This window comes from Podarcis cretensis (genome assembly GCF_951804945.1).
Source record: "Podarcis cretensis genome assembly, chromosome: 12".
Classification (NCBI taxonomy): Eukaryota; Metazoa; Chordata; class Lepidosauria; order Squamata; family Lacertidae; genus Podarcis; species Podarcis cretensis.
This window is the reverse complement of record NC_137181.1, coordinates 9,216,280-9,241,236: the sequence shown is the minus strand read 5'-3', so window position 1 is coordinate 9,241,236 and position 24,957 is coordinate 9,216,280. Positions and strand designations below refer to the sequence as shown.

The following is a 24,957-nucleotide window of genomic DNA, read 5'->3' as shown; positions in this document are numbered from 1 at the left end:
GGTAAAGGGACCCCTGACCATTAGGTCCAGTCGTGACCGACTCTGGGGTTGCGGCGCTCATCTCGCTTTACTGGCCGAGGGAGCCGGCGTACAGCTTCCGGGTCTAGTGGCCAGCATGACTAAGCCGCTTCTGGCGAACCAGAGCAGCGCATGGAAAGGCTGTTTACCTTTCCGCAGGAGCGGTACCTATTTATCTACTTGCACTTTGACATGCTTTTGAACTGCTAGGTTGGCAGGAGCAGGGACTGAGCAATGGGAGCTCACCCCGTCGCAGGGATTCGAACCGCTGACCTGCTGATCAGCAAGTCCTAGGCTCTGTGGTTTAACCCACAGTGCCACCCACATCCCTGTGTATGTCCATAGTGACTGAGTAAAGGTGAAAAGGTAAAGGACCCCTGGATGGTTAAGTCCAGTCGCAGACGACTTGGGGGTGCGGCGCTCATCTCACTTTCAGGCCAAGGGAGCCAGAATTTGTCTACAGACACCTGCCTCTGGCGCAATGGGACACCGTGACAGAAACCAGAGCACACGGAAAAGCCGTTTACCTTCCTGCCACAGTGGTACCTATTTATCTACTTGCAGGAGCTGGGACAGAGCAATGGGAGCTCACCTCGTTGCGGGAATTTGAACCGCCAACCTTCTGATTGGCAAGCGCAAGGGTCTTGGTGGTTTAGACCACAGCGCCCCTGTCTCGCTCAAAATTGAACAAAACTATAACATAAAAAGGGACGCGGGTGGCGCTGTGGGTTAAACTACAGAGCCTAGGACTTGCTGATTAGAAGGTCGGCGGTTCGAATCCCTGCGATGGGGTGAGCTCCCGTTGCTCAGTCCTTGCTCCTGCCAACCTAGCAGTTCGAAAGCACATCAAAGTGCAAGTACATAAATAGGTACCGCTCCTGCGGAAAGGTAAACAGCCTTTCCATGCGCTGCTCTGGTTCGCCAGAAGCAGCTTAGTCATGCTGGCCACATGACCCGGAAGCTGTACGCCGGCTCCCTCGGCCAATAAAGCAAGATGAGCACCGCAACCCCGAGTCGGCCACGACTGGACCTAGTGGTCAGGGGTCCCTTTACCTTTACCTTTATAACATTAAAAAAAAATAATTAAAATAATGATATAAAAGGGTAAAGAGTTATGTTTTCTGTAGGTCAGAGATAGGCAAAGGTTTCCTTGCTCTCCATTCAGGCAATATTTATGTTCTTCTTTTAAGGACACAGGACACTTCTGCTTGTGTGCCAACCCTGGTTGTGTGCCAGTGTGTGGAAAAGGTGAACGAGCCCATTTTAACCACAATAACACACTTCGGCAACACATTCCTCTTAGCTGCTTCCCATACGTGAACTGGCTCAAAAAAGTGTTGTGGTTTATGGGATTTGTTGTTGTTTTGTTGTTTAGTCATGTCCGACTCTTCGTGACCCCCTGGACCAGAGCACGCCAGGCACTCCTGTCTTCCACTGCCTCCCGCAGTTTGGTCAAACTCATGTTCGTAGCTTCGAGAACACTGTCCAACCATCTCGTCCTCTGTCGTCCCCTTCTCCTTGTGCCCTCCATCTTTCCCAACATCAGGGTCTTTTCCAGGGAGTCTTCTCTTCTCATGAGGTGGCCAAAGTACTGGAGCCTCAGCTTCAGGATCTGTCCTTCCAGTGAGCACTCAGGGCTGATTTCCTTAAGAATGGATGCGTTTGATCTTCTTGCAGTCCATGGGACTCTCAAGAGTCTCCTCCAGCACCAGAATTCAAAAGCATCAATTCTTCAGCGATAAGTTTTGTCAAAAGGCAATCGCCAGTAGGTGTCGCTGAAGGATGTAGTTTCATTTCTGAGTTTTAGGTCCTTTCTCTCTGCAGCCTTCGCTGTCAAAAGGCAAGCATTACTCCCTTTTCTTTGGAGCAATGTCTTTGTTCTGCAGGATTTAAATACTAACCATCTAGAATCAAGTTCGTGTGCCTTTCATTCCTTTGCATTCCCCCTCACCGCATCTTGAGGAACTTAGAGCTGAATTAGAAATGATTCACGATTATTTGTGCTCAGGGTGGTTAAGTGTGATTTTCACTGCTATTTGCAGCTCCCAATCTTTCAGGGGTGGACACACTACTTTGTTTCCAAGCAGTGCATGTCTCATATTTTCCTGCTGAAATCCATTTATACCACAAATGTTCCGGCTTCTCCTGTTTTTGCTGCACTAGAATCCAAGAGTGTCCCTCCAGACCTTGGGGGAGTCTTGCAGAACAGCCAACAAAGTGGAATGAGATGTAGATGGTACACTCTTATTGCATCAGATTTTGCAGAATACATGTACAAAAAACAAACAAACCGACAGCCTAGTGGAGGCCTTAGCATAAAAGACATATACAAACAAATTCCTTTCCAGCTCTTGTGCCTTTGGAGAGGTTTGACTGAAAATGTGTGCAGTGCCTAGTGCAGGGGCCAGCAAGCTTTTTCAGCAGGGGGCTGGTCCACTGTCCCTCAGACCCATAGCTGTCAACCTTCCCTTTTTTTGCAGGAAATTCCCTTATTCCAGCGCCGTTTCCCGCTGCTTCCCGCTGCTATCCCGGATTGTTAGATATCCCGTAGACTGCCCCCGGGACAGGTGAGGCTGCTGATCCCTTATTTTCGAGGCTGCTGATCCTTTATTTTTAAATCTGAAAGTTGACAGCTATGCTTAGACCTTGTGGGAGGCCAGACTATATTTTGAAGAGAGAAAAAATGAAAGAATTTCTATGCCCCACAAATAACCCAGAGATGCATTTTAAAGAAAAGCACACATTCTAATGTAAAAAAATGCTGATTCCTGGACCGTCCACAGGCTAGATTTAGAAGGCGATTGGGCCACATCCGGCCCCCAGACCTTAGTTTGCCTGCCCATGGCCTAGTGAGATCTAAGAAGCGAGAGAGGAGCAGTACTCAGAAGGTAGAGTTTAAAAACCTTGTGTTAACTCCTCACCTCTTTCCACTGCCAGCAAAAGTAGCATTCATGAGCTGTGCTTAACAGGAGACATGTAGCATAGCTGTCAACTTTCAGATTTGAAAATAAGAGATCAGCAGCCTTGAAAATAAGGGATCAGCAGCCTCACCTGTCCCAGGGACAGTCTACGGGATATCCAACAATACGGGATAGCAGCGGGAAACGGTGCTGGAATAAGGGAATTTCCCGCAAAAAAGGGAGGGTTGACAGCTATGGACATGTAGATTTGCACAAGATATTGACATTGCGGAATCCAGAATTATCTGCATGCAGAATCTGGACACACGGGACATAGCTCACTAAAGTGCAATGTTAAAGACTGTTTAGGGGGTGTCGGGAAAGGAGTTATTACAACTGGGATCACTGCTGTCATTCGGTTGCCCCACAGAGACCCTTATTAAAGGACCAGGATTTGCATCTATATAAAGCCCTAAACTTTGTAGCCCCCCCTTTTTGTGCGTCCTACAAATTGCTGCTTACACTTTTGACTCTGCCCTGCTGTATCAAAGCAACACTGAGCTAGTCCTAAACTCATTATTTAAACCAAAGAAGAGCTCTTTTTAACTAACCCAAGCACCTGACGTCCAGCTCATTTGCAGCAAATCCCCATTTGCTTCAAAATGATCTCCCTGCAGGAAATTTGGAGGTTTTCCCTTTGTAAATAGGATGGTGAATGGGGGGGATGTGTGCTGTGGGGGGAACCGAGTCGCGGTACGGAAAAATCACAGAAAACAATCACAAGCCGATGGGCCGCTTACGCACAATTTAGTTTATAAATGGATTTGTGTGGAAAGTGGCCGCTCTGCTCCACAGACAGCACACATAAATCTCTTATCTCAGAAGCCATATGTTCCTACTTCCTCGCTGGGAGGTAAAATAAGACCCACTCTGGTTTGGAAACAAGAGGCAGAAGTGGTCAGCAGACGACAGTACTTAGAGAACACTGGTTTTAATTAAGGGGGCAAAGAGTTGGTTCCTCTATCCAACAATTTATTTATTTTTTACAAGGAGAAAGAGGAGAGTTGGGGGGGGGGGAGAAACAGTTGGAGAAACAGCCAAGGGAAAGCCACCCACCACTGAAACTGTAAGATTAAATATAGTTATCCATGAAATTTACCTAGTAACTACATACCCTCCAACATTTCTCTGAGGAAAATAGGGATGGCTTATTCCATCATAATGGGACGCGGGTGGCGCTGTGGGTTAAACCACAGAACCTAGGACTTGCCAATCAGAAGGTCAGTGGTTCGAATCCCCGCAACAGGGTGAGCTCCCGGTGCTCGGTCCCTCCTCCTGCCAACCTAGCAGTTCAAAAGCACGTCAAAGTGCAAGTAGATAAATAGGTACCACTCCAGAGGGAAGGTAAACAGTGTTTCTATGTGCTGCTCTGGTTCGCCAGAAGCGGCTTAGTCATGCTGGCCACATGACCCAGAAGCTGTACGCCGGCTCCCTCGGCCAATAAAGCGAGATGAGCGCCGCAACCCCAGAGTCGGCCACAACTGGACCTAATGGTCAGGGGTCCCTTTACCTTTACTTTATTCCATCATAATGGGACGTGAGTGGCACTGTGGGTTAAACAACAGAGCCTAGGCCTTGCTGATCAGAAGGTTGGTGGTTTGAATCCCCGTTCAGAGTGAGCTCCCATTGCTCGGTCCCTGCTCCTGCCAACCTAGCAGTTCGAAAACACACCAAAATGTGCAAGTAGATAGTGGGAGTTGATCACTGTCAGGGTTTGCCAAGCGTGCCTTCCTCTTAGCACGTTTCTCCCTTGTGTCCTGAGTTCGAGTGTCTTCAAAGCCCATGACACCTTTGGTACGTTCTTTACAGAACTTAAGCTTAATGGTTGCCATTTTAATTGGATTTTAATTATTTTTTATAATGAAATGTTTTTAGAATGTTACACTATTTTATTGTTGTTAGCCGCCCTGAGCCTGGCTTCGGCTGGGGAGGGCAGGATATAAATAAAAATTATTATTATTATTATTATTATTATTATTATTATTATTAAAGGCTGTTCTCCAACTGGAGCGCTCATAGGGAGGCCAGTGTTTTTCCCGGTTGTCTGTGTTTATACTAAAAAGAATTAGATTTGCCTTGACAGAGTCTTTAAACCCCTTTTGTTGGCCACCAGCATTACGCTTTCCATTTTTAAGTTCGGAATGGAGTAGTTGCTTTGGAAGACGATAATCAGGCACAACACGCCCAGGCCAACGAAGTTGATGTTGAAGAATCATTGCTTCAACACTGGTGATCCCTGCTTCTTCCAGTATACTGGTATTAGTTTGCCTGTCTTCCCAAGACACTTTCAGAGACACTGTTCTTGCAATCTTTTGAGGAGCTGTAGATAACGTTTATAAGTGGTCCATGGTTTGTTTTTGATTTTAAATAATTTTTATTAATTTTCTTTTCTCAAAACAAATATCCAACATTATTGTTAAACATACATTTTCCAATTTCCCCCCTCCCTGTTGACTTCCCTCAACTACCATTTCTAGTTTATTACATCAGATGATACATTCTGCTGTTTATATACAATATTATGTTATCACATTGTTATACAGTCATATACCTCATGTTACGTTTGCTTCATGTTACGTTTTTTCAGGTTGCGTCCCGTGGTGACCTGGAAGTACCGGAAAGGGTTACTTCTGGGTTTTGCCGCTTGCGCATGCGCAGACGCACAAAATGATGTCACGCGCATGCGCAGATGCAGCGAATCACGACCTGCGCATGCTCAGACGCGGGTTGCGTTCTTTTCAGGTTGCGAACGGGCCTCCGGAACGGATCCTGTTCGCAACGAGAGGTACCACTGTACTACTTGTTCTCTATAAGTTGTCCATGTTAATAATAATAGATTTTGCTAAGCCCCAGTAATATGGCCCAATGCTGCCACCCCCCACCCCCCGCAGAGGCAGGAGGGGACCAAAATCTTCTGGCAACCCAGCTGTGTGTTACAGCATTGTTGCTACTTCCCAAAAGGCCAGGTGGAGCAAGGCAGAGTGTATTGCGGCCAACCACCAGTTGCCTCCATATACGTGGCATTCGCACCACTAAACGCTGACCCCAAACAATACCGGAAAAGCCATTCTAAAGGAGCTGCTGGAAAGGAAACGCGAGTTGTGCTTCCTCTAAGGGCAGAGGCACCGAGAGGGGAGGGACCTCTGAGAGCAAGGATCTTCCTGGACCCTTGTCTGAATTTTCAAGCAGCGAAATCTCAGTATGAAAGAATAAGTCCCAAGTCCCACCACCGCGGCTGTGCAATATTTGGCCAGATGCAACTGACAGGGACAGGAACCTTGCTGGGCTGGGACAGGCACTTCCTGCAGAAAAGAAAAGCCTTTGCATTAAAGGCACAGGATCCTATATCTGTAATGGCCAGCTCACCAAAAACTACAGCAGCCTTTTCTGTTCCCTCCCCGCCCTGTGCCTGTAACAGTCGTGTGAGCCGCAAAATTAAGCGATAATGCTTACTTCCAGGTTGTGAAAAACAGGGATCAAAGGAATAATTTGGAAGAGCTCGAAAGAAACTGTTCCGACTCTGTACGTAGTGTAATGTTATAACAGAGCTCTGATTTCCCCTGTGAATGGTCTGATTGAGTGTCCATACTTTTGTAAACTTATTAAAGGTTACAAATCTTAAAGCAATATTTCCCCCCCACCAATTTCAGCAATATTCTACTTTCGTTGAGAAGACAAAGAGGAGGTTTTGTTTCACACGATCAGATGCCCTTAAGCTTGGGCCTCCCAAAAGTCTCCTACTTTTGAGTAGCCATGCAGAGAAAATAATAATAATAGTAATAATTATTTATTTATACCCCGCCCATCTGGCTGGGTCTCCCCAGCCACCCTGGGCAGCTTCCAACCAAGTATTAAAATACAGTGGTCTGTTAAACATTAAAAGCTTCCCTAAACAGGGCTGCCTTCAGATGTCTTCTGAAAGTCTGGTAGTTGTTTATTTCCTTGACATCTGATGGGAGAGCGTTCCACAGGGAGGGTGCCACTACCGAGAAGGCCCTCTGCCTGGTTCCCTGTAACTTGGCTTCTTGCAGTGAGGGAACCACCAGAAGGCCCTCGTGCTGGACCTCAGTTTCCGGGCAGAACAATGGGGGTGGAGACGCTCCTTCTAGTATAAGAAAAGCCCTGCTGGATCCTGTTTTCACAGCAGCCAACCAGATACCTTTGCAAAGTCTGCAAGCAGCACCTGAGTGCAGCAGGACTCTCACCTGCGTCTTCCAGCAACTGGAATTCAGAATAATTACCTCCTCTCACCTTGGAGGAACAGTCCAGTCATCATGGCTAGTGATAGCCTTTAAACCCCACGAACTTGTCTAAGCCTCTTTCACTGTCTCTTAGTGAAAGCCATCTAACTCCACTTTCAATCCTGATTAACTCACCTACATTCGCAGCATTTAGGAGAGCCAGTGTGGAGAAGTGTTGAGCTAGGAGACCACCATTCCCAATCCTCACTAGGCCGGAATGACGCTCATTGGGTGACCTGGGATAACCCTCACTTGTTCTCAGCCTAACCCTACCTCACAGGGTTGTTGTGGAGGACAAAACCGGGAGCAGGAGAACGGTGTGTGCTGCCGACTTGAGGTCCTTGGAGGAAAAAAGCCGGGACACAAATGCAAATAAATAAATAAGATTTGGATTAGCTATGATTATTGATGTTTAAATGGGACATGGGTGGTGCTGTGGGTTAAACCACAGAGCCTAGGACTTGCCGATTAGAAGGTCGGCAGTTTGAATCCCCGCGACGGGGTGAGCTCCCATTGCTCAGTCCCTGCTCCTGCCAACCTAGCAGTTCGAAAGCACGTCAAAGTGCAAGTAGATAAATAGGTACCGCTCCGACGGGAAGGTAAGCGGCGTTTCCGTGCACTGCTCTGGTTCACCAGAAGCGGCTTAGTCATGCTGGCCACATGCTGTACACCGGCTCCCTCGGCCAATAAAGCAAGAAGAGCACCACAACCCCAGAGTCTGTCATGACTGGACCTAATGGTCAGGGGTCCCTTTACCTTTACCTTTTATTGTTGTTTAAAGCATACATTGCACAAAAAGGTTCCTAGATGACCCTTGTGGTACCTTCCAACTCTACAAATATATGATTCTACGATATCTACATTGGCTCCTGGTACATTTTTGAGCACAATTAAAAGTATTGGTGCTGACCTTTAAAGCCCTAAAAGGCCTCTTGGCCCTATATACCTGAAGGAGTGTCTCCACCCCCATCGTTCAGCCCAGACACTGAGGTCCAGCTCCGAGGGCCTTCTGGTGGTTCCCTCCCTGCGAGAAATGAGGTTACAGGGAACCAGGCAGAGGGCCTTCTTGGTGGCGGCACCCTCCCTGTGGATCACCCTCCCATCAGATGTCAAGGAAATAGACAACTATCTGGCTTTTATAAGACATCTGAAGGCAGCCCTGCTTAGGGAAGTTTTTAATGACTGATGTTTTAATGTATTTTTAATCTTTTGTTGGAAGCTGCCCAGAATGGCTGGGGAGACCCAGCGAGATGGGAGGGGTAGAAATAATAATAATAATAATAATAATAATAATAATAATTTGAAGGCAGCCCTGTTTAGGGAAGCTTTTAATGTTTGATGACAATTATGTTTATTGATTTATATTTTATTCCCCCCCCTTTCCCTCTGTATTTTGTTATAAGCCGCCCAGAAGCTGCAGCAACCCAGGCAGATGTTGTAGTATTAAATAATAAAATTGTTATGATGATTGAAATAATAAATTTACAGGTTTTATTTTGTTGTTTTTATTAACACAAACAAAACAAAACAAAACAAATACACTAATGTTCAACAATCCTATATACACTTGTTTTCCAAAGCTTTCAAGCACGGACTTCCCTCCTTCCCTTCAACAGGTTTTTATATGAATCTTTCAATTATCACAGATCTACAGCTTTTAGAGGGGTGCCCAAAAAGAGAATCGCGCGCTCCCAGCACTGGCTCGGCCAGCCCTGAGCGGCAACCACCTGAGCAGCGAGATCTCCCTCTGGAGAGCTTGCAAAAAGAAAGAAGAAGAGGTGGGAAAGGGTCCAGCGCCCGGATCCGAAAAGCGCCGACCCCGCAGAAGCCTTCCCGGGCTCCTATTGGCTGCGGGCGCCTTTGCCGTCATCTCTTCCTGTAGCTTTTGTCCCCGAGCCCTTTGCCGAGAGCTGCGCTCTGCAGCTGTGCAGGACGAAGCCGAGAGAGCGAAAAGTTTCCAGGCGCTTGGCTATTAAATCCTCGCAGCTTTTCTGTTTTGTTTTTGTTTTGCAGCCACCCGGGCTTGATCCAGGGGGGCCTATTGAACCCCTCCACCTTCTCCTCCGTGATTCCTTTTCTTTTCTTTGCGTGCGAGCAGGAAACTTGTTGCGGCGGAGTTTTTCCTCCCCTTTCCGCGAAGAGGTGCGCACGGACGGATTGCATCAGGAGTTTGCAGCTGGGGAAAGCACTCAAATTCTGGACATCCTTCTTTGCCTGGGGTGGGGTGTTCAGCTGCCGTGGACCTCTGAGGGGGCTTGGAGGCGAAAGAAGTCGCGATCCGGCGCCCCCTCCCTCCCCATCCTGGCGTGCGGAGTGGGGCCCCCCCATCTCAGCCAATTTTCCTCCGCCCCCTCTCCAAGTTTGGCATCGGGGGAAAAGGCATCGGATATGGAGCCCACGGAAGCGAGGACGACCTCATAAGAATCTCCCTCGACTTCTTGCAAAAACGAAAAAAGGCAAGATTTATTTTATTTATTGCAGCTTTTCATGGAGGGGTAGGGGCTTAATATCTTTCCTATGCCACCCATTTCACAATCTGCTTTGATGGAGGGGTGGTTGGTTTTGGTTGTGTGTGTTTTTTGGGGGGGTGGGGGTGGACGACGACTTTATTTTATTTTATTTTTAGTGCTGCGGGATCGAGCGAACTTTGTTGCGACTCCACCTTCTGCTTCTTCTGAAAACTTTTTTTCTCCTCTCCTCTCCGCGTCTCGCGTTTCCTGTTTCGTATTGTTGGCTCCGAAGACTAGAGTACAAGCGTCCTCTTCTTAACGCGCGCCGCTCCGAAAAAAGCTTGCCAGATATTCCGCGATCAGCCACCCAGCCCTCCCCTGATTCACCATAATCCAGTGACCTTTTGGGTTATGAAATGCTAAATCAGTGATGGTGGCTGAGATCGAGTCCGAGAGCTGCAAAACTTCGGGATTAACTATAGCGATCGGTGGCACAAGCTTCCAAAGTCCTGTCTAAAACTCTACAAAGGTTGCATCCATGATTTTTTTCATCCTATGATGATGATGATGATGATGATAATAATAATAATAATAATAATAATAATAATAATAATAATAATAATTTATTATTTATACCCCGCCCATCTGGCTGGGCCTCCCCAGCCACTCTGGGCGGCTTCCATAGAAAGCAAAAATACAATAAAATATCACACGTTAAAAACTTCCCTGAACAGGGCTGCCTTAAGATGTCTTCTGAATGTCAGGTAGTTGTTTATCGCTTTGACATCTGCTGGAAGGGCGTTCCACAGGGCGGGCGCCACTACCGAGAAGGCCCTCTGCCTGGTTCCCTGTAGCTTTACTTCTCGCAGTGAGGGAACCGCCAGAAGGCCCTCGGCGCTGGACCTCAGCGTCCGGGCAGATTGATGGGGGTGGAGACGCTCCTTCAGGTATACTATGAAAGCAGGATTTTAAAATATGAGTAACTTTGTTTGCTCTGGAACATCTTAGTCCCTATGCAGAAGTTCCAGGTTCAGTTCTGAAAATTCTGATGAAATAATTTTTTAAGTGGGTGCCCATGTGCATGTACAGAGTGTCTTTCACTTAGCACAGAGTAATCTCAAAAAGTGTTCTAAAGTTGGGGGTAAGTTCTGGCTTGGACCAGACCGCTTTTTTTTTTTTTTTTACATTTTAAACCTGCATTTATATATGTGTGTGTATGTTATTGTCTGTTATATTTACTTAAGGTTTCTCTTTTGGGCGTTGCGGGAAGTAACTTTAATCTGCATACGCAGCAGTATGTAAGAGAGACTTTGGGGCTGAACTGTTTCCTGCAAACCAGACTGACGTGCTTCCAAGGAGTTCATATATTTATTTTTTTATATACCACTTTAGTTGTGTTAAAAGTGATTTCCTGCAGAGCTTGGCATTGCTGTGGCAGGTGTTGCTTTTGCAGCTGGGACCAGTCCAGGAAATTTGTTATGAGTAGGAGCCTCCGAACCTGAAGGCTGGAGTCCAGCCCTGTGACTGGGGAGTAATAAAAAAGAGCGTTTCTCTTGCCCATGTGCAGAATTCTTTTCCCAACTCCTGCACAGACCTGGATTTAAAACAAAGACTGCAAGTCAATTTCAGACACGCTTGTGAGCCTTGGCATATAATAGCCCAGCCCAGCCAACAACAATTTTGTGAATAATCTGTGGGTGTCAACCTGACAACACTGGGATGATGGAAATAAGGGGTGTGGCGCTCAACTCACACCCCTCACTCTTTATATAGAGTATAGCACTTGTTTCAAAACCACTCCCCACTCTTGTGCACTGATTATCTACAAATCCCATCTCCTGCACAGATTTGGGAAATTTGGAATGAGAAAAACCTGGCTTTGAATTTGCTGAGGGTTTATTTGTTTGTTTTCTTGCCGTTTCCCACGGATTTATTTATTATGGGATGCCTCTTCCTCCTCCTCCTGCTTTCCTCCCCACCCTCCACCCTGCTCTTGTTCTTGACATAACTGGAGGAAAAGAAGTCAAAGCAATTAGATAATCTGAACAGCAGTAAAGACCTCAGACTCCATTATTAGTTCAGCTGGAGGCAGCTTCCGGGTAATTTAACACACGTTTGATTGCTTTGTGGCATATCGCTGATACCTTTTAAAGCAACAAAATAAGCGAAGGCCGTCAAGGAGGGGCAGGGAAATTGTGTTCTCTGTCCCTCCGCTTTTCAGTTCGTGATATGTAAGTATTGGCTGGAGAGTCTTAATCTGCTTTTTTAATGAAGGAGGTGGGGAGGGAGTAGCAGTGTTTGGTGGTAGTTATTCTGGATTAAATGGGACGCGGGTGGCACTGTGGGTAAAACCTCAGTGCCTAGGGCTTGCCGATCACATGGTCGGCGGTTCGAATCCCCACGGCGGGGTGAGCTCCCGTCTTTCGGTCCCAGCTCCTGCCCACCTAGCAGTTCGAAAGCACCCCTAAGTGCAAGTAGATAAATAGGTACCGCTTTATAGCGGGAAGGTAAACGGCGTTTCCGTGTGCTGCGCTGGTGCCGGCTCACCAGAGCAGCTTCGTCACGCTGGCCACGTGACCCGGAAGTGTCTCCGGACAGCGCTGGCCCCCGGCCTCTTAAGTGAGATGGGCGCACAACCCTAGAGTCGGACACGACTGGCCCGTACGGGCAGGGGTACCTTTATTCTGGATTAATGGGGAAGGAACAAATGAGGATCAGAATTAGCTCCATTTCCCCCATTTTTCTAAGACTAAAAGTGACAACGCTACAATATATGGGAGTGAAACTACCTAGAAACTGCAACAGGGGAGAGTATTATTGTGGCCGGATCCTGCCTGCGAGTTTCTCAAGGGCATCTATTGGGTTGGCCACTGTGAGAACAGGATGCTGGACTTGAAGAGCCATTGGCCTGATCCAGGAGACAGACTATCCTTACATACCTAGGAGTTACATCAATAAGTCCCTCCCTTTTTAAAGGGCAGAACGTAAGAAGAGGCTACTGGATCAGACCAATGGTGGTGGCCCATGCAGTCCAACATCATGTTCCCAAAAGGGCCAACCAGATTTTATTTATTACCGGTAGTTTGTTTATTTATTTATTGAATTTATATACCACCATATACCTGGGTGTCTCAGGGCGGTTCGCAGAATATAATCAAGATACAAAACCAGATGTTTGCAATCATATCTGAGAATAGTGGTTGACTCATTCATTCATTTATTTATTGCACTGGACTAAAATCCATTACAAGTGCAGAGAATAGTGCAGGGAGTTGTTTTTGAATTTATTTATTTTTTAAGAAAAACACACCATGATCCCTTGTGGGCATAGGAGAGGAAAGAAAATAGCTGGAACGGCTACATTTTGTTTATTTATGCTGCGAACTACCCTCAGATCTAGGATAGGGCGGCATGCAAATGAAATGATAAGAATTAAGAATAGTATTGATTTACCGGTAATTAAATTCGTACGCCTCCCTTCACCCAAAGATCACAGGGCAGTTTGCAACACAAAACAGAACATTCGCTTAGAGTATGGATAGTTGGATTGAAGGTGGACATTCTGTGACATCACAGCAGCTCAGCAAATGGCTGAGGGTATAATAATAATAATAATAATAATAATAATAATAATATAATTTATTATTTATACCCCGCCCATCTGGCCGGGTTTCCCCAGCCACTGTGGGTGGCTTCCAACAGAATATTAAAATACAAAAACTTATTAAACATTAAAAGCTTCCCTGAACAGGGCTGCCTTCAGATGTCTTCTAAAAGGTATGGCAGTCAGGTAGCCATTGCTTGGTTTATATTTATTTGTTGCCACCTTCCTCTAATCTCTGACTCAGTAACTGACACACGAAACCTCCATACACAGTATGAGAAGAGCATTTTAAAACCTTGGATTCTTAGTGCTACAAAAACATACACCCCTCCAGTTCTGCGTCAGAACTTGTTTCAGGAGAAAAGAGCTTTTGTGGGGCACTAGAGAAGAATCCTGCTGGAATCTTGGTACCAGCCGTGTAACAGGAATTGGTTTCATGCTGCAACAGAGGATGGAAACTTCTGCTGGCTACCACGTTGCTCTGATTCTGTTGAACGGATTTCCAGTTTCACCCTTTTGGTTCATCTCAGTTCAACAGAGATTCTAGGCTACCCTATCCCCATCCCACCTGCTTTCTAAAAACTGTATTTATAAGTCACCTAAAAAAATAGTCAGATATAATACAATCCCTAGAGTGTTAAGTCTACGACACAGCACTGAAATGGTCAATGTAAACCCGTGTGTGTGTGTGAAAACCATGCCAACAACATTGGATCACAACCTCAAACAGCTGAAAGGATCAGAACTAAAAGGTTGGTGAGAATAAACAGGTCAGTATGGCTGGTGTGGGATGCGGGTGGCGCTGAGGGTTAAACCACAGAGCCTAAGACTTGCCGATCAGAAGGTCGGCGGTTCGAATCCCTGCGACGGGGTGAGCTCCCGTTGCTCAGTCCCTGCTCCTGCCAACCTAGCAGTTCAAAAGCATGTCAAAGTGCAAGTAGATAAATAGGTACCGCTCCAGCCGGAAGGTAAACAGCGTTTCCATGCTCTGCTCTGGTTCGCCAGAAGCGGCTTAGTCATGCTGGCCACATGACCCGGAAGCTCCCTCGGCCAATAAACCAAGATGAGCACCACAACCCCAGAGTCGGTCACGACTGGACCTAATGGTCAGGGGTCCCTTTACCCTTTACCTTTATGTGGCTGGTGTAGGGGGGGGGGAATGACATTAAATTAAGCACCAGGAAGACCTCCCCTGGGAAGTCATTACGCAAGCAAAGGGGCCACCACCGGGAAGGCCCTTTCTTGTTACAAAATTATTCATGGCCTGTAGAAAGTTGGGTAGAGAAGACTTTCACCTCCATATAACACTGGAACTGAGGGACATCTCATGAAGGGGAATGCTGGAAGATTCAGGACAGATAAAAGAAAAGGGCTTCTTCATGAAGCACATAGGTAGACAGGAGGCAGTGATGGGCCACCAACTTGGATGGCTTTAAAAGAGGACTAGACAAGTTCATGGAGGGGAAGACTATGAATGGCTGCTGAAGACCAGTTGCCGGAAGCCACTGGGCTGAGTGGGAGTGCTCTTGTTTCTGTTTGGGGCATCTGGGTGGCTGCTGTAAGAACAGGATGTTGGACTAGAATTGGCCTGATCCTGCAGGCTCCGCTTTGTTTTCTTGAGTTGCCATGTGCTATTTCTCAGCTTTTGGGGTGGCCATGTGGGAGCTGGAGCAAGCGAGCCCCATCTCTTGGAGGTCAATAGGAGCTGTTACTTTGCATGGGTCCAGAGGGGACTGCCAGACTGTGGCCTGACCCCAAACTCTTCCTCTGTCAAAAGACCCAGCGTGATCACAGATCCAGGAGATCCTGGGGGAACAGATGGTGCCCCCAACTCTGGCACTAAGGATGGTTTGCATCCGAACGAAGACCTCATCAAGCCCGTTGCCATGGAAGGACCCATGGAGCGGGGTCTATGACTCACCTGTGGCAGGCAAAAATCCCTCCCAGCTTCAGAGAATGTAGAAGCCACAGAGGCCAAAGTCAGTTGGCCACATCATGGAGGAACGTGTGTCTTGAAGCCCAAGGGGGACAGAGCGACTCATGAGTAAGGGATTCCTTGGGAGGAAGGGACTCAATGAAAGCAGAATTAAGTGCTTGCAGCTGTTTTTGGGTGGGGCCTGAGGCACCAGAATATAAGGCAGAGCAGTCCTTACCATGTCAACTCGGAAGTCCTTTTGAATACACTGGATTTTGACACTTTCTGGGCAAGCACCCATGTCAACGGCCTGTGCCTCTCAGTTGAAGTCTGCTAGCTGTTGGGACAAACGTCTTTCAGGTCACAGGACTCTTCTGAGCTGTGCTTCGATTTCATTGACTGATCTTCTGTGCTACTGACCTTTCAAAGACCTTGCCTCCCGGTCTTTGAGGTTGCTGACCTCAGCTATACGGATACGCTTGTTTTTTGGGTTTCTCCTGAGTGATGGCACTGTGTTTCTGACCTCAGTCGGTTGTGGACCCAAGTGTGGGGAGGTGTACAAAACCCAGGTGGAGTCTCGCCCCTGTTGAAGCCCTTTGCTTGCCTGGATTGGGGACAGAGAGGGCTGTGTGTTTTTCAGTACAATCAACAAAGGTAAAAGTCACATCCATTGCTCTGCCCAGTTTTGCTTCTGGCCCTACAGTGGTACCTCGGGTTACATACGCTTCAGGTTACAAACTCCGCTAACCCAGAAATAGTACCTCGGGTTAAGAACTTTGCTTCAGGATGAGAACAGAAATCGTGCTCTGGTGGCAGCAGGAGGCCCCATTAGCTAAAGTGGTGCTTCAGGTTAAGAACAGTTTCAGGTTAAGAACGGACCTCCGGAACAAATTAAGTACTTAACCAGAGGTACCACTGTACTGTTTTTTTTTGCCTCTCACCCCAAGCACCACTGTTATGTGAATCATGGAAATTTGACAGCGAGGAAATGTGGTCCCTAGGCTGAAAAAACTTCCCTGCCCTGACTTATATTCTCACCACCAACATCTTCGCTCTCTGATGAGCTGCTGGGTCACTGTTTGCAACTGGACTTTCCTTCCCCTCCTCTGCAGACCCTCCTCTGGAAGCCAAATGGGCACTCCTAAAGTGACTCTGTGCTTCCGCTTGGGTCTTCTGGCCCCTTCACTCTTGAGGGTAGGGCAGGAGCCTATTGGAGGGGGGGGCTCCCTTGGGATTATTGAGGGTTTCTCTGTTTCTCCATGTCATTGGGGTTCTCCCAGTGTTAGAAACTCAGATATTTAAGCTAGGTGCCAAATGGCTCCTTAAACCAAGGTTATAGTCACCCAAACGGAATGTCTAGTTGCCATTTTGGAGCAAGATGGCTCTAAAGTCTTATTTTTCAAACGATGGACTGATTGTGATTTATTATCAGTTAAGCACCTGGCTAGTTCAGGTGGCAACCTTGGGCTAGGTTAAGAACCTTGAGAGCTTAAAGAAGAAAAGTCACTTGTCCAGGGAAAATCCACATATATATATACACAGTGGTACCTCGGGCTATAGACGCTTGAGGTTACAGACTCTGCTAACCCAGAAATAGTACCTCAGGTTAAGAACTTGATGAGAACAGAAATCGTGCTCTGGCGGCAGCGGGAGGCCCCATTAGCTAAAGTGGTGCTTCAGGTTAAGAACAGTTTCAGGTTAAGAATGGACCTCCGGAATGAATTAAGTACTTAACCCGAGGTACCACTGTATATTGACCTATTATGTTTTTATGTGCACAGGAAACTGCCCAGAGTGGTTGGGGAAACAATAGTAGTAGTAGTTGTAGTAACAATAGTAGTAGTAGTAATTCTGATCTCTTTTTCCTAATGGTGACTGCTCCTCCTCAGGCTGCACAGAGAAAGCATTTTGGTTCCAGAAATTCATTCCAGTTGTGCAGATAAAATATAACTGGTAGAATTCTACAGGATGGAACTAAGTCTAAACCACTGAGCCTCTTGGGCTTGCCATTTGGAAGGTCAGCGGTTCGAATCCCCCTGATGGGTTGAGCTCCAGTTGCTCTGTCCCAGGTTCTGCCAACCTAGCAGTTCAAAAGCCTGCCAGTGCAAGTAGATAAACAGATACCTCTGTGTCGGGAAGGTATAGTGGCACCTCGGGTTACAGACACTTCAGGTTACAAATTCCACTAACCCAGAAATAGTACCTCGGGTTAAGGACTTTACTTCAGGATGAGAACAGAAATCGCACGGCGGCAGTGGGAGGCCCCGTTAGCTAAAGTGGTACCTCAGGTTAAGAACAGTTTCAGGTTAAGAACGGACCTCCAGAACGAATTAAGTTCTTAACCTGAGGTACCACTGTATATGGCGTTTCCGTGCGCTCTGGTTTCCGTCACTGTGTTCCATTGCACCAGAAGTGGTTTAGTCATGCTGGCCACATGACCCAGAAAGCTGTCTGTGGACAAACCCTGGCTCCCTTGGCCTGAAAGCGAGAAGAGCGCTGAAACCCCATAGTCGCCTTTGACTGGACGTAACCATTTCACCTTCACCTTTTCGCCTTTACAGGATGGGTTATTAGCGTGTGAAAACTGGGCCAGAGTTGATGGCTGGCCAGCAGGCAGTCTAAAAGTAGAACGAGTGGAACACAGGTTGGGTCAGATTGGCTCTCTGAGCAGTGATTGACAGCATTGGGAGGCTACTGGGATGTGATGGCGGCATCCTTGGTTGAATTGCTTGCAGCTCCTTCCTCCAGCTTCTTTCCTGTACAGCGGCGTAGCGTGGGTTGTCAGCACGCGGGGCAAGGCAAGTAATTTGCGCCCCCTAACCTGCCGCCGCTGCCAGCTTCTTCTTGCTGCTGCCTGGGCTGGTCTGGTGTGGTTCTCTCCCGCGCTCAGCGCTGTGCTGGGCGGCCGCTGCACTGTCCCTCCCCCAGATAGTCCCTCCCTCGCTCTCTCTCCGCTCCGCAACGCACGCCTGGCACCCTCCCCCTCCACAGTGGGCGGCGACTCGGCAGCTCGGATCGGATTTGCACAGCCAGCACTGCAGTGAGAGAGAGTGAGTGAGCCAGGTAGGGGCAGAGAGCTGCGAGTGCGAGCGCCCCCCCCCCAATGTTGCGCCCGGTGCGGCTGGTCCCCCCTGCACCCCTCACGCTACGCCACTGTTCCCGTAGCAGGGGATCAGTTTTCTGACCTGCAAGGCTTCTGCCTCACACATGTGGCACAGCTGACCAGCTTCCCTCCGGAGCTGTTTCTTTGTATGTGTGTTTTAAGACTGCCTCCTGGCCCTAGGGACACACAAGGGGCAGGCTGGACTTCCGAAACAGTTAAATATAGTCGCTGCTTGGCCAGCGGACGGACGTGCCGCGACGAGTTTCGCCCGCCTTGTGCCAAAGCGAGAATTGATTTGGACTGTGTGGAAACGCAGAAAAATAAACCTCTTCGGTGGAAGGCGTCTCTGAGCTCGGTGGGATTCCTGTGGCTTCCAGGAGAATGTGCCGCTGTCGATTTCAAAGGCCCCTTTATATACCTCTCCATTAAAGTGGTGTTTTTTGGGGTCTTTTTCGCCCCCACCCCTGCTCCTCCTCGATGTGTCTTGGTTTTCAGTGCTCAGAAAGCCACAACTGGCACTGTGTTTTGCAAGTGCTAAAAAGAGATGCTTTATGTTGTAGGCCATTGGAGCTGCTGCGTGGAGACTTTCATCCACTCAGACAGCAGTGGGGGCAGAAGGCGGACTGAACTTGAAACCTGAAGCAAAGAGGGGAAGGCTCTCTTAATAGCTGCTGGACTATATTGAAATGTGGGCCCTTTTGCGGTCTGTCAAACAGAGGTTGACGTTGTTACGTGCAGATTGCAGGCATTTTTTCCCTGGGTTGCGTGTTATTTCATGGGTTTGAAACTACGCCTGGATTTCCCCTCCTCGGCTGAAATGTCCCACTTCTGTTTTTTGTTTTTTTAAAATAATATTTATTCAAATTTTAAAGATTACAAAAAGAGAAAAAGAGAAAAGCAAAAAACAAAAAGCAAAAAACAGAAAAAATACAATCAATACAAAAAAGAGAACAAATCGAACCTTTACATAGCTTTCTTTCCTTTACTTATTTCCTTGACCTCCTCACACCTCCCATTTTTGTATTCTAATTCAAATTGTTATTTCAGCAAATCCTTCCAACCTTGTTTTTATCTTAATAATTTGTCTTAATATACTTTAATTTAACGTTCTCTCTTTCACCCATTCATTTTTACTTAATCCTTTATGTCATTTCTGCCAAAACCACATAATTTTCTTTTTCCAACATCTTTCTAACAATCCTTAATTTTACAATATTTTTGAAGATAAACTTTAAATTTTTTCCAATCTTCTTCCACCGACTCTTCTCCTTGGTTGAAATGTCCCACTTCTGACACACATGCAAATGTTTTCATGGGGCTTCTGTGTGTTGGGTTGTAACAAACACAGCATTTTGAAGCATCCCATCCAAGACTCTGGATGTTAAGAGTGACACACAAGTGGCAGAGGGGAAATCCCCTGTGATCAGCCAGCACACTGGTTCTGGTTGGCGGTACTTTTCTTATTTTTACAAGAGCCCTAAATGGTGTAAGGCCAATTTGCAAAGTGCAAATTAGGTAGGTTCACATTAAAAAATGTGGAACAAATCATTCCCCCCCCCTGCCAGTCCCTACCACCGAGATATACACACATAGAATCCACCGTGTTGAGCTGCCATATACACATTCTTTGTGTGGCCCCTCTGCGAGAGCTCCAGAAGACAGCAACATGAGAACAGGGCCTTTTCTGTGGTGGCTCCCCATTTGTGTAATGCTCTCCCCAGGGCGGCTCGCCTCGCACCTTCCTTACATATCTTTAGGCAAAAGCACTCCTCTTCTCCCAGGCCTTTGACTAATAAAACCACCTGTGGCCTTTGAAACAGGGTGTGTGTGTGTGTGTGTGTGTGTGTGTGTGTGTTGGTTTTTATATTACGGTACGTATTTTGTGTTTTAATATTCCAAACCACTGTGTGATCTTCAGAGGACGGTCACTATAGAAATTTAATAGTAATAATAATTACCCTGTATCCTGTCATTTTGAGAAGTAAGGACGGTGTAGGTCTTGTCTGCATGCCTATGCACAGAGCCCATATTTTTACATCGTTTGCAAGGCAAATAAATGAAGGTGTGTGTGAATAGATATGCCAGGGGGTTGGGCCTTTTCCCTGACCACATAGAGCAGAGATGGGGAACCTCAGGTCCAGGGTGAGGGGCAAATGTGGTCCTCTGAGCTTCTCTGGCGCTTGGGAATTTCTGCAGCTGGCTTAGTACCTTTTTGGTGCTGTGGGTTAAGCCACAGAGCCTAGGGCTTGCCGATCAGCAGGTTGGCGGTTCGAATCCCCGCGACGGGGTGAGCTCCCGTTGCTCGGTCCCTGCTCCTGCCAACCTAGCAGTTCGAAAGCACGTCAAAGTGCAAGTAGATAAATAGGTACCACTCCGACGGGAAGGTAAACGGCGCTTCCGTGTGCTGCTCTGGTTTGCCAGAAACGGCTTAGTCATGCTGCCCACATGACCCAGAAGCTGTACGCCGGCTCCCTCGGCCACTAAAGCGAGATGAGCGCCGCAACCCCAGAGTCGGTCACGACTGAACCTAATGGTCAGGGGTACCTTTCCCTTTACCTGGTGGGAATGGGTCCAAGTTGAACTCTTGAATGCTTCCCTGGATAGAGGCTTCAGAGGGATGTGTGAGTGTGTTGACACTAGTCCCCTGCACAGAGAGAGAATCTTCATCCCTTGTTGCGCTCACCTTTGCCAATGACTATGCCAAACCATGGCATGTGGCCTCTGGGAGGTTGCCCAGAAAGGAACAAGGCCACTAAGAGTTTCTCCTATCCTTGACCGAGAGACATCCAAGTCAGGGTTTCATGTCCCATAAGGCCGAGCTGGAGAAATCCCTCTTAGCTGCCTCTGTTCCCGGGGCGTTTGTAGCGATGGAAACCTTGTGTGCGATTAAATTGCAAACTTTCCCCTTCCACGAGAATCAGACTGAATGTCTTTTCTGAGCACCACGTGTTCTGGAAAATAGATTATGTGAGCCCAGGGAGGAAATATGGGATTCATCTCAGTTATTTTCTTTGAGCAGAAACGCCAGACATGATGTTTGCTTTTCTCAGAAAGCGATACGTAGGCTGCTGGTCCCAAAGCGAGGCCTGGCTGTGGCTTTCCCGCAAACCCCCGTCGTTCGTCTTAAGAAGCGTAGGCCAAAATGACTAATCACGCTGCGCTCAGAATCGCTTCAAGGGAAGTCAAAGGAAGGCGGCGTGTTTTCGAGCAGCAAGGAAGAAGTTGGCTTCTTATGGACAGATGATTTCACACCTGTTCCTGCCCTGAGACACCCCTTACTTTGCCACCCAGAGCATTTGGTTGTTGTAGATCCCGAGTCTGTTGCTTTTCCTGCAAGTCTCACGTGCTAGGATGAAGGCCGATGTTTCGTTTTTGAGATCCGTGTACCTGGTCTGGAGACAGCCTTGTGACGTTCCATACAAATGTGCTTCTTCTTTTGTATCCTGATCCAGTTCCACAAGTTTTCAGAACGGTTCAGTTCAACAAACCGAGGAATGGCCAGCTATAGAAGGGGTTGCATTGGCTAGTGCTGGTGACGTCGCCCACATTCTTTCAATCCCTAGACTGTGCTGTATGTAGGTCAGGAGTGTCTACCCTGTAGTCCTTCAGATGTTCTTGGACTGCCATCCGCATTGTCTCTGACCATTTGCCGTTTTGGCCGGGGCTGATGTAATCCCACAATATCTGGAGAACTAGAAGTTTGCTATCCTTTCCTACCAGTCAGAGCAATATGATAGGTTGGCCAAGGTGCCTTAGAGCAGTGATGGCCAAACTTGGCCCTCCAGCTGTTTTGGGACTACAATTCCCATCATCCCTGACCACTGGTCCTGTTAGCTAAGGATGATGGGAGTTGTAGTCCCAAAAGAGCAGCGGGCCAAGTTTGGCCATCACTGCCTTAGAGCCTTCAGTAACCTGGAACCCACTCAACAATAGGTGAAGCTTTTCCCCAGTATCCTAATTCAGTGATGGAGACAAACTTCTACCTCCCACGTTTCTGGTGGCTGAGCAGCAGTCACAGGCATAGGAGCCATACTAGAAAAGACCTTGACAACCCCAAGGCTGTGTTGCTTCTTCCATCTATGTGGCTGATGAGGAGCTGAGGGCCTCCTGCTTTTCACCTGCTCGCTCATTTCCAGTTGTGATCGCGGGAAGCTGACATTGGTTATGCAGCGGTTTCCGAACGCAGCATCTCTTTGGGATTCAGGTGTAGGCCTTTCCTGCAGGCGATAGAAGCCAGAAGACGTTTGGGTCAGAAATAGCACCGGGAAAACTTATTTCGGTAGCCTCCCACGACATTGAAGGCAGATCAGGTTCTACTGGTAAGATCTCTGAGTGATCTGAAATAGATTGGAAGGATTTCTGATTCTCAATTTCTTAATGGTGGCAGCGACGTAATTAGTTCCCCTCCCCCGCAATTAACTGCTGAGAGGAAGAATGCACAGGCAGGCAGGAGGCAAGGAGGAGTGGGGTTTTTTGTATGTCATCTCAGTTCATGTCTGATAGTCGGCAAATTCTTGGGCTGAGAGTTCTTTAATTTTAATGGCATGCCTTTTGCAAGGTTTTACTAAAAAATAAAAATCCCAAAGTAGATCGAGCAAGACTGAAGCCTGTCCACCTCTGCTTTAAGGGACTAAGAGAAGCCGACTTTTTACAACATTTTCTCCTATGAAAGCGAAAGGACTTGATTTTGCGGAGACTTCCCTGCCTAAACTTCTTCGTAATGCGAAACCAACATTGGCCGGGATGCTAAAAAAAAACTATCAAAATTCCACACCTGAGAAAGCCACATCTTTCCGGGCGCAGATTTGAGTTAAAGAAATCACCAGATTGCTTCTAAATTTGAGCATCTCGTTCCTCCTCATCCCCGTTTTGCACAATTCCGCTTTTACTAGTCATTGTTTATTTGTTTGCGTTAATTCTTATCTCGATGTTCCTCCAATGCGCTCAGGGGAGCACGTTTATTTTCCCTCCCACTTGATTCTCACAATAACCCAGTGAAGTAAGCTAGGCTGAGAAAGACTGGCTGGCCACAGGTCACCCATTGAGATTCATGGCTGCCTGAGAATTCGAACCTGGGTCTCCTAGACCTGGTCCAGGAGTGGGGGACCCTTAGCAGCCCAAAAACAGCACCCTTCCCCTGTGGGAATATTCTGGGGGCCGCAGGGCAGTGAGGAGTAGGACCAGGGAAAAATAGTGTGTGGCACAACAGCTATGACTCTTCCCTTTGACAGAAACATTCTTACCTCTCTATATCTGGGCAACTAAGAGGGATTATCATGTTTGAAGCATGCTTTTATGCAAGGCGCGAAAGCATTTGTGGGGTGTGCAGAGCAGGACTGGGGAGTGGCCTGGCCAGGTTTTGGTTTGATAAAATTTACATGCTAAAGGTAAAGGTAAAGGTACCCCTGCCCGTACGGGCCAGTCTTGACAGACTCTGGGGTTGTGCGCCCATCTCACTTAAGAGGCCAGGGGCCAGCGCTGTCCGGAGACACTTCCGGGTCACGTGGCCAGCGTGACAAAGCTGCATCTGGCGAGCCAGAGCCGCACACGGAAACGCCGTTTACCTTCCCGCTGGTAAGCGGTCCCTATTTATCTACTTGCACCCGGAGGTGCTTTCGAACTGCTAGGTTGGCAGGCGCTGGGACCGAGCAGCGGGAGCGCACCCCGCCGCAGGGATTCGAACCGCCGACCTTTCGATCGGCAAGCCCTAGGCGCTGAGGCTTTAACCCACAGCGCCACCTGCGTCACCTTGACTGCAAACAGAACACTTAAGCAGTTTACCAAAAAAAAAACCCCAAACGCCCGATAGTAACATTGTCCATGAAATGCCATTTAAAAACCAGGTACAGTGGTACCTCGGGTTAAGAACTTAATTTGTTCTGGAGGTCTGTTCTTAACCTGAAACTGTTCTTAACCTGAAGCACCACTTTAGCTAATGGGGCCTCCAGCTGCCGCGCGATTTTCGTTCTCATCCTGAAGCAAAGTTCTTAACCCGAGGTACTATTTCTGGATTAGCGGAGTCTGTAACCTGAAGTGTCTGTAACCTGAAGCATCTGTAACCCGAGGTACCACTCTACAGTGGTACCTCGCAAGACGAATGCCTCGTAAGACGAAAAACTCGCAAAACAAAAGAGTTTTTCATTTTTTGAGTTGCTTCGCAAGACGAAAACGTCTTGCAAGTTTGTTTCCTTTGTCTTGCAAGTTTGTTTCCTTTTTCTTAAAACTGTGCATTCCCTTTGAGGAGCAACTCATAGCACGCGGTGTGGTAGCCTTTTTTTTGAGGTTTTTGAAGACTTTGGTGATTTTTGAAGCTTTTCCAAAGTCTGTGCTTCGCAAGACGAAAAAAATGCAAGATGAAAAAACTCGAGGAACGAATTAATTTCATCTTGTGAGGCACCACTGTATTTCGAAAAATTCAAAATATAGTTAAAATTAACAGAAAACTAAAACGGGGATAAAGCACTTATCAGTCGGGATAGGCAGACAAAAAATTTTTAAGCAGTTGGTAAGACTTGTATGGGGAAGATGCCTGCTTTCTGTCAATCGGCAGGGAGTTCCAAACTGTAAAATAAAATATTGATTTATTGCAGGGGCAGAACAGGTATTACTTTTAGAAAACATCTGAAGGCAGCCCTGTTTAGGGAAGCTTTTAATGTTTGACGCGTT

The 24,957-nt window shown here is 47.3% G+C and overlaps 2 protein-coding genes across 2 annotated transcripts in view; both read left to right on the top strand.

The window, feature by feature from the left end:
• The window catches only part of XIRP1 (xin actin binding repeat containing 1), a 282,674-nt gene that overhangs the window by 249,878 nt on the left and 7,839 nt on the right, over window positions 1-24,957 (top strand). The gene's annotated exons all lie outside the window — the stretch shown is intronic.
• Window positions 9,108-24,957, top strand: part of LOC307199135 (mitogen-activated protein kinase kinase kinase 3-like) — a 111,383-nt gene continuing 95,533 nt past the window's right edge. The window contains exon 1 of the mRNA XM_079946805.1: window positions 9,108-9,675. The gene's annotated coding sequence lies outside the window, so the exon portion shown is untranslated. The remainder of the gene's footprint in view (window positions 9,676-24,957) is intronic.